This window comes from Pleurodeles waltl, chromosome 3_1 (assembly GCF_031143425.1).
Source record: "Pleurodeles waltl isolate 20211129_DDA chromosome 3_1, aPleWal1.hap1.20221129, whole genome shotgun sequence".
Lineage (NCBI taxonomy): Eukaryota > Metazoa > Chordata > Amphibia > Caudata > Salamandridae > Pleurodeles > Pleurodeles waltl.
The window spans coordinates 434,435,218-434,451,720 of NC_090440.1; the positions used below are offsets into that span (position 1 = coordinate 434,435,218).

The 16,503-nt window shown below is 39.9% G+C and overlaps 1 protein-coding gene across 1 annotated transcript in view; it reads left to right on the top strand.

Annotated features, from left to right (window-relative positions):
• Positions 1–1,366: 1,366 nt before the first annotated feature.
• The window catches only part of RLBP1 (retinaldehyde binding protein 1), a 271,954-nt gene continuing 256,817 nt past the window's right edge, over positions 1,367–16,503 (top strand). The window contains exon 1 of the mRNA XM_069222704.1: positions 1,367–1,715. The gene's annotated coding sequence lies outside the window, so the exon portion shown is untranslated. The remainder of the gene's footprint in view (positions 1,716–16,503) is intronic.

A 16,503-nucleotide genomic window follows, 5' to 3' on the forward strand; every position in this document is an offset into this window, starting at 1 on the left:
GTAAAGGCAATATGTTTGAATCCCTAATTAATTATTTGGGACACTCCATTTTAGTTAATTGTGTTGTTCTAAAAGATTCTTTAGTAGATGCCATAAAGAATGCCCTTGTTCCACGTGACAAAGAGACACTCATCTCTTCTACTGGTCTTTGTGAGCACTATGGGAATTTGGTACAAAACTTTGAAGCAGAAACTGAAACATTGTGCATGTTTCTGTGCAAATGGGCCCAGAGCAACAAAAGGCATTTGCCTACATTAAAACGCCACCCTTTTTGTATTGTAAATATTACACCAGTTAATGCCAGTGCATATGGCTTAGCTGCTGTACACAGTCTTGAAGTACAAAATGGGTTGTGGCATATGCTTATAAAACTTTGAATCAAATTAAGAGGACATACTCCGTCATAGAACATAACATTCTTGGCTGTACCTGGGCCACAAACCACATTTGCCACTTTGTCTGGGGAACAAAATCACTCTGCAAAGAGAAAACAAAACTTTGATTCAAATTTTTACACCTTGGGTGAAAGGAATGCTAAAGCATTCATTGCAAGGCTGAGCTCAGAACTTCAGCAATACAATTTTTATATAGTCTTTGTTCCTGGCCACAAGAAGCATCTAGCAGATTGCTTGTCAAGACTGCCTTACCCGGATCATGACAAAGACACATTTGATCATGATGATTTTGACATTGACGCATGTGTATGAGATATGGAGAGGAGATAAGAAGAAGCTTGAATAAAATTGAAGGTCATTTAAAGAGTTATAAATATGCTCAACTCAAACTTATTGCGCATGTGGAGAGTGGCCTCCATAATAGGGGTTTAAAAGTTTCCCTTCATTCATTTGCCCAAGTTGACAAAAATGTTTATAGTAATAATGATTTTATCTCCTATCAGTGGATCTGGAGTCTCAGCATTGATTGCTGCTCATACATGTTACTAGCACCCTATGCAACAGCAGTACTGTTGCTGTATGCCTTTATAGTATTCAATGTCTTGTAAACAACCACTGGGCGTTCTAGTAGGAGGTCCATGTTGTGAGGGAGGATCAGGAGTACATTGCAATTGGATGACTTCATATTTCCTGGAAAGCAGCAATTTATAATTTGGAGTACTTCATGCAGAAGACCTATATGCAAACCCATTTTAGCCGACATGCCACACTTGAAATCCCACACTTTGTTCATTGATGTTCCATCCTGTCAAAAATGTACTGCACTGGTTTTATATTTTCTGTGATCAGGATGACAGAAATAAGCTCAGCCCAAAAGCTGTTGCTGGGTGTACCACACAACAGGGCCAAGATGAGCGTGTGCTAATAGCATTTTCGGGCCTCCCTCATGATTTTCTCTGAGAAAGAGCAGCTCATTACGCACTACTGATTGTTCATAGAGCTCTCAGTTCCTCTATTCTATTCACCCTCTTCATCCCACCCACTCGCATTTTTAATGGGCTCTCCTGCCAGTGTTGTGCTGACCTAATTAAAAAGCCTCATTGAATAACGCCTTGTGATGGACTAATCCCAACCTGGTGACTCAAACTCTTTCTCCTGGTAACGCCTGGTCTGGACACACACCAGAGTCGTCGCCTCTCCCTCTCAGGACTCTCTCCGTAGCACCTCTGCTTTCCCCTCCAAGCTTGCGACGGAGCCAACTCTACTCTGGGTCCGTAGGAACAACCCGGCCCTCACTTGCTCTCGATTATCTTTTTCACGGTGAGTCCTGCTCTCTTTCTACATTCTACAAAATTATCAAGATGTTTATCTGTGATTATCCAGAAAATACACGATTTTCTTGCCACTGTCAAAGAAACATTATGTCTAAGAATGCGTTAGAAAAGCCCACAAATTTGTTTTTTAGAGCCGATTCTGGGGGTTGGGCAGAAGTGCACCACTCATTTGCACAACAAAATGACATAATGAATTATTATATTTGTTTATAAACCCAGCATGGTTTGTCGTTCAAGCTTGCTCTCAGCAGCTGTGTTCATTTACCTAGCACAATATTCGTATTAGTGTACTCTGATTATAGACTTTTCTCTTGCCACAACATTCTGTATAAAAGAATGTACTTAAACTCTTGGGGACAGATTTACAAGAAAGTGGTGCATCGGTCTCGATGCACCACTTTTTTTGTGCCCGTTTGTCTCCCCCCCCCAAATTACACCATGGTTGCACTGCATTTACAATAGGACGCGCCATGGCAATCCTTACGATAACAGCGCCAACATTTTTTACACTGTTGTGGCACTTTGCTGCATTAGCATAAAACATGCTGATGCTAGTGCAGCAAAGCACAGGGAGGCTCACAGATTATTATAGGTGAGCCATTTTGACGCCTGCCCTCAGCAGGCTTAAAAATGACAGAAAAAATGGCACAGTGAAATGTTGTAGACTTCAATGTTCCATTTGTTCGGGCCTCCCTGCGTGGGGACATCCACCCTTGCACACATTATGCTGACACAGGCATAATGTGGAGTAAGGGGTTGCAAAATGGTGTAAGTATGTCAGGAGGGCATGGCCACCTTAACGTCACCTTAGCATCATAAAAATAACGGGAAGGCAGCGCTAGGGGTTTGCATATCTGCCCCTTGGTTTTTATCATTGACCTTAACTGCAGATAAAACATTTCCATGAGATTAGCAGGCAGGGCATTGAGTGATATTCTGTAAGGCAGTTCTGGGCAAAAACGTGATTTTGCAGATGACTACGTGATAAATTAAGAAAAACAGTTGCTAGCTCAGACTATTTCTGACTAAAAACACTAAAGTGAATTTAAAATCATTAACATAAATATTTGCCAAGATTAAAGTATTTCTGGAACACAGTATATAGAAAATCTATTCATTATGTATCCACTTGAACTCGGGGTTTCTTGAATTTTTATAGTTCATTTATAGCATGATATTTGAAAGATGCTTAATTACTAGCTCAGAAATCTGTTCTACCACTTATAAGAACTTTAATTTTTCAAAGGTAAGATTGTGTTCTCTAATCACTGCTATGAAATGCTTTTTCTGCCTTGCTCCCCAAAGTGGGTACATGTTTCTTTTCTCTGCAAGTATTTACTATCGGCGATATTCTGTATTTTCTCCTTTGTAAAGCCAGACTACACAAGAAAAATGTGTTAAAATGTCACCTTGTAAAGATAAGATTGTTTCCAACCCCCCTGCTTTCCAAAATAGCAAGGTGTGCCCACACTCCTGGGTCCACAATAAGCATGTGTGTGTCCCTGACTGTAGAATGAAGCCGAATACAAAGTGTGCTGTGGCGTACTCAGTCAAATCATAGGAATCATGCAATCTGTGTCCAACCCCAAAGAGTTTTGGCACATCACGTTAGCGTGTATTGGCACACCATGCAGCCTAACATATAAAGTAAAGCAGCAGTCCATAGGCATAGCTATCCTTAGTGCAGCAGGTGCAGTGCCAATATGCTGGCTGCACAAGGGGCAGAGATTATTTCCTTGTTTGCCACTGTGCCACTATGTTAATCAGGTTCTTCGTTTTTCTGAACTTCAGGCCACCTTCATGTTCCACTTAAATGAGAACAGTGTCAGCCATTTTGGTGTCACACCGAGTAATATACCCCCATCAAGTACGTGGGACACCTCTGAGTGTTAGCATTTACAGAATTCCTAGAAATAACATATGAATTAAAATATCCTTATGCCATACGGCTGGGGATACATTGTTCAGTGTATTAAGCATAGCCATTTTGAAGGAAATTCCGCTTTGCAGTGGCATCTCGTTCTAAACCTTGTGCGGTGCCTTTACCATGTGTTTTCTGAGGGTGTGGTTGCTTTTCCACTAAAATGTTTGTTTGAAACATTGAAAGAAATTATGCCTTGAGAAAATGGCCTTGGCCTACACGCTTGCCTCATATAGGATCCAATACTTCATTCTACTAACTTATTATATTCTTATTTACTTATTTTTCCAGTTTTATATTGAAAAAATATACCTGAAAAGGTGGCAGGATGCTCTACATAGGCTGATACTTTCATGTTGTGTGATAAAGAAACAATAGGTATATTATCTGAGAAAAGATAAACTACAATTAGGTCTGTAAGTATGATGTTATCAACCATATGCACAGTTTGTGGAGACCCTGTGGAATAGAAACTGCTAAACATTTTCACCAAAGTAATACTGGAGTACTAGCTCTTTCTCACATTAAATCAGGAGATTTCAGTGGTAAACTAAAAACACAAAGAAGTTACGTTGGAACAGCAGGTCATTTTCATTTTTTTAAAGATTTGCACAGTAATGTTCTGATTTCTAATGTGATGATGTTACACGCCTTGGGAAACTTCCGGATAAGGCTTTGTTAGAAATGGGGTCTCTAGCTGGCAGTCACTTTGCACCCTCTCCAAGTAGAGACCCTCACTCTATTCAGGGTAAGGGAGATAAACAATTCAGATAACCCTTGTATTTCAGAAAGAAAAGCCCAGTCCTTTCCCTCTTACGGCAGAAGCAGCAGCAGCAGGCTAGCACAGCAACGCAACAGGCAGAGTGGCAGGTCTTCCTCAAGCTCTTCTCCTTGGCTGAGGTTCCTTATTATCCAGAAGTAATCTAAAATTCTAGGGTTTTGGGTCCAGTACTTATACTCATTTCTGCCTTTAAAGTAGGCAGACTACAAAGAAAAGTCTTTGTGGTGCACAAGACCCTGCCTTTTCCTTGCCCTTCTCCAGACACACACTAGGTGGTTGGATACTGTATTGTGTGAGGGCAGGCATAGCCCTTTCAAGAGCATTTGTCAGATTCTCCCTCCCACTCTAGCCCAGGAAGACTCATCAGTATATGCAGGACACACCTCAGTTCTCTTTGTGTCACTGTCTAGAGTAAATTCTTAAACAACCCAACTGTCATTCTGACCCAGATGTGTATTCATCAGCCAAGCAGAGGCACAGAATGGTTAAGCAAGAATATGCCCACTTTCTAAAAGTGGCATTTTCAAACAGACAATCTAAAAAACAACTTTACCAAAAGATGTATTTAAATTGTCAGTTCAGAGGCCCCAAATTCTACATCTCTGTCTGCTCCTAATAGGAAACTACACTTAAAAGATACTTAAAGGCAATCCCCATGTTAACCTATGGGAGAGATAGGCCTCGCAATAGTGAAAACTGAATTTGGCAGTATTTCACTATCACAACATGTAAAACACACCAGTACATGTCCTGCCTTTTAAATATACTGCACCCTGCCCATGGGGCTACCCAGGTCTAACTTAGGGGTGAGGTAAATGTAGTAAAAGGGGAGGTTTGGGCCTGGTAAGTGTGTACACTTGCCAGGTCGAATTGGCAATGCGAAACTGCACACACAGACACTTCAGTGGCAGGCCTGATTAATGTTTATAGGGCTACTCATGTGGGTGGCACAATCAGTGCTACAGGCCTACAAGTAGCATTTGATTTACCGACCCTGGGCACACCTGGTACACTATTCTGGGGACTTACTAGTAAATCAGAAATGCCAGTCATGTAGAAACCAATCACCAATATAATTTAGATGGAGAGCGTATAAATGTTAGCACTCGTTAGCAGTGGTAAAGTGCTCAGAGTCCTAAAGCCAACAAAAACAGATCAGAAAAATAGGAGGAAGAAGGCAAAATGTGCGGGGCTAACCCTTCAAAAAGGGCCAGGGCCAACAATAGCATAATACAATACAATACAATATAATATAATATAATTTGGGGCCTATTCACAAAGGTAAATTTACATGTGGGTAAATCTACACATGTAAATGTACTCTTACACTTTTAGTAAATTTACTGTCTTCGACTATTCACCACTTTGAGTGTAAATTTACTACAAAGCGTACACTTACATGTATAAAGGTACTACAGCCAAAAAGGACACTGGAGTAAGTCTAGCACCACACATAGCTAACCATTGATACTACAACATGTTCCAATAGAAAATAATTGAGTGTCTTAATCTAGAAGCCCATAGCAAATAAAGTTAAAATAAATTAATTTATTTCAATGTTTTTAAAACAATATATATTACATTTAATATTAAGAATATATACAAATAAGTAATGAATATTACCTTATGCATTATTTTAGCATTTAGGTAATACATGCATGCATCAACGTTAACATGTGTAACAAATTACATCAGTCATGCTTTACAATGGTGATGATTCTCACCTAATTTTAAAAGCTTTGTGCACTTCCACTACATCTATCATGCCTCTTACCTTTGATTCGTCTGACATCAAGACCTTCTTTCGTATGTTCCTTTTCAGAAATGTTGAGGGTGGTCTTATTTTATCCTTTCCACAGCTTGAGGTAGAGCTGAGGTGAACAACAACCAGTTGCCATGCTTTAGTGCATGTGCTTGCTTGGCAACTCACTTAAGTACATAGCATTTCAAGGTTTGGAACCTGTTTTTAATTCTCTCAACATAATGTTGATACAGTATTAATTTTGTTGGGTATCTTCTTCCTCAGGCATACTCTTGTTTGCTTTTGGTGGCATCTTAAGCATGAGATGACACATTAGACAATCATGTTGTCTTTCCACCTCCTTAGCCAGGATCTTAAGCTTAGGATCCATAAACCTGTAATTCCATTAACCTGCTGGGTTCTTTGATTGTAGAGTGTGACAGCTTTCTGCTTGTGATCACTGTGTAATATCATAGGATGGCAAAGGATTCTCTTCCTCTTGTTTCAAGGCTGTGTTGAAAAAAAATGAATCTCTGCACACTCCTACACAGGACAGAGTTGTGGTATACTCTGGAGTGTTTCGAGGTCCTTCTGTGTGCTGCCCTGGCTGTTTATGCATGCTAGGGATTCACTTTTGTTAGTGCGTTGGTCCTTATTTGGTCTTTGATGTTTAATTCATAAGGGGACGCGTTAAAGGTTCGAGAAACCTTTTGACTACGCTTAGAGTGATTCCACCATACGTCCCAAATACATTGGAATTACGTCATCATAATCAATAAACATCAACAAATACTCTTTGGGGTCAGTAACCTTTACACACCATGACCCATAAGGTCACAAGTAACCACGCCTTTATGTAAAAGTTAGAGAGTTTATTTCCCTATATTAACAATGCTAATATCACGAAAATTTGTCTCAACACCAGGTGATAAACATTTTAGAACACTGGTTGACCAAATCTTCTAAAGAATCTCAATTTAGCTAACACATTGATCACTAAACATTCGAGAGCCACAGAAAAAATCAGTAGCACGAATAACTGTGCAAGAGAAATAGCATACATCTAGGTTCAGAGAATGAACAACATCAACTCTTCCTTAATAATTTGTCAGCATTTCTGGGTCTTCCTAACTAACCTTCAGATTAGAATGGCATGTTTGGGCTTCATGCAAAACAATTTAGTCAACATAAATATGGAAAACATCTGACTATGGCTCTATCAAAATAGCAATTGTATCCAGAAACAAAGAACAAACTTGCATTAAGAACCATAGCATTTTGTTATACGTCTCCCCATACGGATCAGCAAGCTGTGATTATCTTCGTCAGATGGACATCAGTTTGGTCAGCATCAGCAACAGGCAGTGAAAGGGAATACTTCAGAAACAGGAACTCTAAACTATCTGAACCATTTAAGAAGCAGGGTCAAGGGATCAGCAGTCAGCATCAGAATTGTAAGCAATAAAGTTAAGGATAGAAATAAATCATCAGGAACCGTTCAGCTCCTTACTCAGAAAAAATGAGAGCACCTCTCCTCTGTGCACACTTGCTAGGTTAGAATCACCTAAACACTTCCCACGTTGTCATTGATCAAAGAATCATACATTTACAATTAGTTCAATAAGGATTAAACCTCAAATCTAAGTTATAACTAAACTGTCTTTCCATGTTGATGATTGGCTCCTCTTCTCGGGTTCCCATCGTCAGGCTTGTCAGGTAACATTTTTGCATCCATCCGTACTCCAGTCAGTGCATTCATTGTTAGCTCCTGGGAACATCGCTGTTTCACGTAGCAAACTATAAAGTATAACAATTACTTAATACAAGGTTTTCAAGCAAGCCGTTCTCATGAGAAAGTTAAAGACATCTGATAATGATTGGTCAACACAGTGTGAATAATACATGAATTAATGTTTCTGGACATACATTCCCACAATTTTATCAAACAGTGCAGCTTAATATGAGGCTGTACAAAACCAGGCCCAAACCTTGCTAACTTAAAGCCTACAATTAATAAGCAAATGCATAACATGTAATCATTAATGTAACACACTGCTACATTTTTCTTTAATGCAGGCACTTCAATTAGTATTATTATTCATTTAATAAAAGCATTATGTATTTAATGACGGCCACTCAAGTGGGCACATATTCCAAGACACACATGATTTTCTACATTGGTTAAATTCAATGCAAATTCTTACCCCAAAATACATAAAATTCATTAGTAATAAATTCAGTGTTCACAATCCCTCCTCTGAAGACTAAATATGTCATCACACTTTACATCATCCCATACAAATTTTTGTTCACCTAAACTTTGTTCTCCCTTTAACTTTTATTTCTTCTTTCCCTTTTTGAATTTTCCCTAAGTAGTCTTTCCATTTTAATTTCTTCCTTCCTCTGATCATTTTTCAATTTCCTCATTTTAATCACATGATACAATTTATAAATGCCCCATGCTCCAATTCTACAAATCACAATAATCAGTATTTTTTGTATTTTTTTCAAAACTATCCCTTTCACTAGGTTGCTCAGCCAATTTCCCACAGAAGCAAAACCTTTGCCAACATTTTCCAAAACTCCAGGTTCTTTCAGTTCTTTCAAGACAGCACTGTCATTAGTCAGATTGTTAATAAGGCTTTTCATTTGTTAGGTATGTATGAGCAACAATGTTGCAAATTCAGCATTTTACAAACTCCGCCCTCCTTTGCTAAAAGGATGTCTAACGCATGGTGGTGCTGAAGAGTCACAGATCTTACCGCAGCCATTTCTGTGTCCATTATGATCATGGCTCTTGAAAAATTTGTCAGCATGTTATCCACAGTAGTAGACATCATTTTCAAAGAATTCAGAATAACTCCCACTGAAGGACGTATTGCTCCAAATATGTCTCCAACTATGCCAGAATATGCTTCTGGCTTTTGTTTAACATGATGTAATTCAGTCATTTAAAGTATTTTACTCAGATTCTCAATTTGATAAATCTTTGGGAAAACTATACCAGGTAACATGTACCATACCATCCTCTTGGAAGACGGTGATACGCATTTGTTCCACAGATGTAATAAACTCCTGGAATTGCTGGGTCTTGTCCATTTAACATGAACGTCCATTTACTCTGAAACAAAAACACATCTCTACAGTCACTTGTTCCCACAAACAACATGTCAGTTCTAGACTTAAGCCTATATACACAAAGTTTTCCTATGTGTTGTGCATCTAACACTAACCTTCCATGTGTCTTTATGTCGCTGAAAATGCATGATCATTTTTAAATGTCCTTTTCTCTAAGCCGTTTTTTAACCTCACAAAGAAACTCTTTTCTACTTGTGTGAGCAAGCATGTTAAATTGTTCCGGTGGGCGTAAGCTGTACCAAATGTCAATGTAGGTTCAAAGAATCCTCTCACTAAGTCTATGGTGTGTTCCTTAGCTATTCTACTCAGATACCTAATTATAGGGAGAAATGGAAATACCACATCGTGGTTTGAGTAGAAGTGCTGAAAATCTTGTTAGTAAAATACTACAACTTATTCAATAAGTAAGGGGCAGACTATGGCAAGTAACTCTTTCTTCCACTGATGAAGGAATCTGTGTACAGACATAACAATCTGTCACATCCATCGTCTCAACATACTCATGCAACAAGCGATAGAAAACATTAGAAGAAAGTTCTCAGTGGTTACCATCTACATGCAAATATTTCTCATCTATCCTAAACCTATCAACTACTGTGAGCGTAGTAGTTGTCTCTAAAGCACAAGTATGGTTGGCCACAATCTTATCAAGAAGAGTCATACTCACAATCAATACCAAACACAATATCATACACACAAAAACCAAACCAATGCCTATGTATTTTTACAGCACCTCTTCTTCCTACCCTGTTGACTATGGTTACTCATGATCTGTAAAGAATCAGAAAGCAGAAGAGAAAAATTAAATCTATGCAGCAAAAGGCAAAAAACTAAAATCTCCAGTCGTCTTTAGCAGTTATTTATAGCTCAGTCCTTCTTCCAGGATCCTTTTGTCAAAAATAGGTAGCTTGTCAAAATCGGTTTAGCAGCTTGTCAAATCAGGTTATTTCAAGTCTCTTCCGGTTACTTTCAATGGTCTCTTTTTCACTTTCCTCTAGACCCACAGTTTACCAAGTTCAGTTTCTTGAGCTTCTTCACGTGCCAAAAAATTGACCTGGGATGTCTCGATCAAAATAAAAAGACAAATATTTACTCTGTCATTCACTTGTCGTTGCATACACCCATTTAGGACCTGCATACCTTCTATGTGCAATTCTACTTCTTTTCAATCTCTGATTCTCATTCAATTCCCAATCATACAAGTCTTCTCTTCTTGTTGTATCAACTTCTTCCTCAATCATTGTCACTGTAATTGCTTCTTTCCTCTTTGCTTGTGATTTTGGCCACTTAACTCCTTTCAGTGGACCTATCCTCAATGCTCTTTTCAGTGCTGGACTTGCAACTTCTCTTTGTTCTGCAGGATTTTCTCTTGGTGTACCTGCAACTGGCTCAAGACGACTCAGATCGCTTTGGCTTTGATCCGCCTTAACTTCTTCTCCCCGGGGTCTATCTTTGCTCTGTTTATCTTGCAAGACCGTCTGCTTCTGGGAGAGAACTCCTCTGACTAGACTCTCCTGTTACCTCAGTTGAGGTTGGTTCACTGTCTTTCTCCTGAAGGTCTCCCACTTCATCTCTCACATGAATATTTGCACTATATTCAGTCTGCTCAGATTCCATCTCTGTTTCTTTCTCTGAGCCTGGGTTTCGTCTGGAAGTTGTTTGTACTCACAACAACTCTTATTCATTGTCCAACGGACAGGGTACTTTCCTCGTACGGCTGACAGAAATCCAGTTCAGAAGTCCAGTGCACTTCACAGCTGTAGTAGTAATCAGTACTACTTGGTAAGGTCCTTTCCACTGAGGCTCCAAACAAGTCTACCTCACGTGCTTTCTGATCACAACCCAAACTGCCGCTCTCAGGTTGTGGCTTTGATCTTGAAATAGTTGCAATGTGGTGGCTTCCACCTGATGAGAAAAAGAGCAAACCACATCAGCCAGACCTTTGCAGGAATCCAAAACCATATCATCTGTCATGTTCACAAGAGCATTGGCAGGAACTGCTGGCAAACTCATTGCTCTGCCCCTGAGGATTTAATGTAGTGACAGTCCAGTTTTCCTGTCGGGTGTGTTTCTCATACTCATCAGAACTAATGGCAGTGCATCTGGCCATTTCAGATTCATGGACGCACACATCTTTGCAGTTCCTGACTTCAAGGTACCATTCATCTGCTCAACAAGTCCTGAGGCTTCAGGGTGGTAGCTACAATGCAACATCTGCTCAATGTTTAAAGCTGAACATTATAATTTAATTACTTCATTATTGAATTGACTTCCTTAAAGAAACCGGAAAACCAAAACGCGGTATCAATTGCCTAAGCAGTAACTTCACTATTGTGAGGCTGTCATTTCCTCATGTAGGGTGAGCTTCAATCCAATGACTAAAGATACAATCACCAACACATACCTCAATCCTCCACACACAGGAATCTAAACAAAATCGATCTGCAATCTGCTAAATGGACCTCCCACTCATCCAATGTGGCTCATATTGACCACAGTCCTTTTACCCATGTTCATCTGCGTACAAATGATGCAGCTATGGCAAATTGCTTCGGCAACCTGTCTAAACTTTGGATTGAACCAGAGTTGTTTGAAAGTATGAATCATCCCATCCCTTCAAACATCTGCTTGACCATGATAATATCTAGCCATTTAAGTTAGTAAACTGTCCAGCAGAACCACTTGTCCCTCCCCGGATACCCATACGTCATCCTCACGCTAAACACATTTCCACCAGTGTTTCTTCTCATCTCTGGCAACATTATCCTAAAGTGCTTTCAGTTCGTTCCGAGTATCAATTTCATTTAATGCATAATTTGGGCACATTTCCTCTTATTCAGGCAACAGTTCCCATTTATCTTTGAACGATATACAGTTCGATGTGCAAATCTTAGTGACTTGATCTACATATTAATTTCCCATTGTAACAAAACCTTATGATTTCAGATGTGCACTGCATTTCACCACAGCAATCTTTTCTGACATTTGAATAGCTTGAAACAAATCATGAATTTTCTCACCATTTCTGACTGGTGAACCAGAAGAGATCAAGAAACCTCTCTATGGCCACAGCTGTCCAAAGTCGTGGACTATTGTAAATCCTGTCTGTCTGTATAAATAGTAACTTTAAGCTGTGCAGAGAGATGGCATGCTCTCATAAGGACTACCAATTCCTCCACTTGTGCAGAATACACTCCTCGAAGCGAGGATGCTTTGAGGATACCAGAAATTGTGCACACAGCATATCCTGCTCTCAGTGTTCCCATGTTATCTCTTAAACAGGAACCATCAACAAAAATAATGTGGTCCTTTTGTTCCAATCGAGTATCTTGAATATCAGGTCTCAGTTTTGTGCACAAATGAGTAACCTCCAGACAGTCATGTTCAACTTCTTTTAATTTGTCAACCTCAATATTCTCTTTTGGAAGTAAAGTTACTGGGTTAAACACTGTACACCTCTTCAATGACATGCTCAATACAATTGTATTTTGCAAGTTTGGGCCGATTTCGCATAAAAAAACGACGCAAATGTGGAGCTAAAAAAGTATAAATTTGGGCCTAAGTCCCTTCCTAGTAAGGATACCGGACTCGAGTCACAAACAACAACTTTGTGTAATCCTTTGAAATTGCCAATTTTAACCTGAACTGGTTCATTAATTGGGTTTGTCAAATATTGGTTTGCAACGCATATAATCTGGGCTGTTTTCCCTGGAAGGGGCAGGTTTGGAACTTCTTCAGTTCACAATGTAGCTCATGTGTCAATTAAGAATGAGACTTTCTGACCCATTACTTTTCCCTTCATGTATGGACCCTTCTGATCTACTTCTAGTGAAGCTGCTAACACGCATTCCTCTTCATCTGAACTCTCACTCACCAATCATTGTTTATTCCATCCTCACTGTGTAATGGGAATTGGTGAACTGTGTTATTGCTCTGATTAAAATTTGGACCTGTGACCTGCTGACGAAGCATCACCTGCTGCTGCTCCATTGGGGCTTGAGGTATTTGAATTTGCTGTCTAGGTACCATTTGAACCTGAGATTGCATTTGCTGTGACTGGGGCATCTGAAAATGTGGTATTTGCATCTGTTGCATGAGCTGAAGCCCTTGCACTTGATTCACATTACTTTGGAAGTTTGGATTGTAGCCTCTCATTCTCGGTCCCCTCATATTTGGAAAATAATTGATTTCACTCGATTGCTGAACAACACCTTCCTGACCTAACATCGGACACTCCAGTTTCCAATGTCCGAGGCCTTCGCAAGCCTGACATGGTAACAATCTCTTTATTCCAAGTACATCATTCTGGACAACCACCGTATTCAAGTCAGGACTGCAGATTACATTTCCAATTCCACCACAACCTCTACCTCTTGCTTGATTCTGAAACAATACATTTCCTGCTGCTGCTGTGGATGATTTCCCTGCATTCCTGTTTGTGCTGCTTTAATCAGCATCACCATTACCTTCTCCTTCAACTTTCTTTGCTTCAACTCAATCCTGTTACTACAGTACTTTGCACACTGCAATACTTCATGAATCGGCTTTGCTTGCCAGCAAATCAAATGACTCTTAATCATCGGGCTAATCCTGGTTCTCAATCCTTCAACAAATCTGAACACAAAAGGGATCATGTTTTTCGGCTCAATTGTTTCTGTGCCACTGTAATGTTTGAACGCCTGTAACAATCTCTCATATTATGCATGTATTGACTACTTCGCTTCCTCGGCTGTCCTGTCTGTTCTCTGCCAGTCAGTGTTCTTGGACAAAATTCTCATTTTCAAAACTGCAATCACCTTATAGTAATACTTTATTACATTAGGAGACGGTGCGCCTGTTGCTGGATCTCTCTGAGGTTCTATTGTCGGCCAATCTACATTCCTTTTGCACTCAACCCATAAGTCTGCTGGAACCACTATCTCTAACAAGGTGTTTAAATCCTCCCACAGACATTTTGCGAGTTTCAAAAACCTATCTGTCTGCTGGTACCACTCTACTGGCTTCTCTCTCAACCTGGGACAATCATTTGTAAATGACAGAATGTCACTTCTGCTCGAGGGACGTGAACAAAATTCCCTCTTCTTAGTACTCTTTTTAGCCTCGTTCCCGTTCTCTTGGGTAATTGCCGGAAACAGCTTAATTCCCTGTAAAGTCTGAGTTCTCCAAAATTTCTGCTTACTATCCCATCTAGCCTCTGCTAAGGTCTTTTCAGCTTTCCTCATTCTTTTCTCAAATTTCAGTTGCTGTTGTTGTCTAGCCACTATGTCACAAATCAGTAATGCCTCAAATTGTGCGGGTCTCGAAGGAGGTTTCAAATCATACAGTACTCTCCTCAAATTTTCTAAAACCCTCAAATTAAATGTTCCATGGGCAGGAAATGCTAAGCTCTCATCTCTCTCATTTTCTTTGCACCATTGTTTCATACAAAGACATTGGGAAGCATCCTGTTCTTCAACTACAATATAGGAGGGTGTGTCTTCTGGTGGTGTAATTTCTCCTATTCTAGTTGGAATGAACGTACCTTCCCCTAGGGCACTCTTTAAAGCTTTGAAACTTTCAATCCCAAAATCCTTTTCACTGACTTTCTCAACCAATTACGCTTCACAATTGTCCACCAATCCGTTCATGGCTTTTCTCCCTAACCAACCTATCCCAGCGCTGCTCAAATGACGTCACACTCACACTTACAGCAGCTGTCAAAGTCTTTCAGCTTTCATTCAAATATTGCGAGCACTAAATAAAATCTAAATCCAATTTGTCTGTTTACTACAGGTAGGGTAACACAATTGCTTCAGAAACCTTACTGATTTTTCACTGTGGCATTTCGCTCTAACAGATACTCTTTCTATCTCAGTTTCCCTGACTCGCAAGCAAAATTTGACCAGCAAATTTCACTCTCACCTGATCATTGGGTCTTTCCTGGTGCACATAGGACTCACCAAATCACTCACCTTAACACGCACTCTTGAGTTTGTCAACCACGCCCGATTGACCTATTAAACAAACAGATTATAACATAAACCAAGTGTCTCAAACACTTATTCAATACTCGGGAGCCTTAGACCATGCAGGGTCCGTAAACCAACAACCAGTGGACAGTTTTTCAGCACAAAGCACCACACACATGTGAAGTTCGACGACTTCCCTACTCCCACACTTTGGAGAACGCAAACTCCCTCAACAACTTCACTTGGAGTACGCAGACTCCCTGTCCACTCACAAACATCACAATTCACCTGCGATTTGCTTAAGCTGTGCAAGCGCAAAACCTATTTCATTCACGCTTTCTTTAGAACGCTGAGAACATCCTCAAATGAGCATTGGCAAGCTCCAAGGTTCTGGGAAGGTCATGGCCAGTTCTTAGGGGGACATAGAGGGTTATTACAACTTTGGAGGAGGTGTTATTCCGTCCCAAAAGTGACGGTAAAGTGACGGATATACCACCAGCCGTATTACGAGTCCATTATATCCTATGGAACTCGTAATATGGCTGGTGGTATATCCGTCACTTTACCGTCACTTTTGGGACGGATTAACACCTCCTCCAAAGTTGTAATAACCCCCATAATCTTTTCGCCTTGTATCATCGAATCTGAATTCTTGACCTTTACCAATTTCTCTACCAAATTTACAAATTATTTTGATCTTTTGAGGAGACTAACCATGCTACTCTTCTACCCTTTCTAAAATTTATGGTGGCCTCTTAAGGAGACAGACCATCCCTCCACTCTTTTACCTATTTTGTAAGGGTAAACTTGTATGGTGGCTTCTTTGGGAGGTGTAACCATGCAAAGGACTCCAGGAACTCCCAGAGCCTGAAACCGGGCACTTCCTGTTGTTTTTTGCATGTGCTATTTACACATGCTGTAAATAGCAAACATTTGCAATTTAGCACATGCAGTCATTACTGATACTGCTGTACATTTCAAAAATATAACTGAAATTTTTGTACTTTAACTCAAATACTTGAACATAAATTAACCTGCAGACATATTTTATTTGTGGCAAATTGCATCTTTAAAATGCCAAGACCAGGTCTCACTACTCTACGTAAGCAGGACTTCAGTGCAATTTCTGGCTATGCAGAAATGTGGGATACCCACACACATCAGCCTTCATTCACAAAGTAATGTTTTCTGAAAATGGCTGCATTACTGCCAGTCAAATATGACAAAAAGCATACCTAGTAGGTT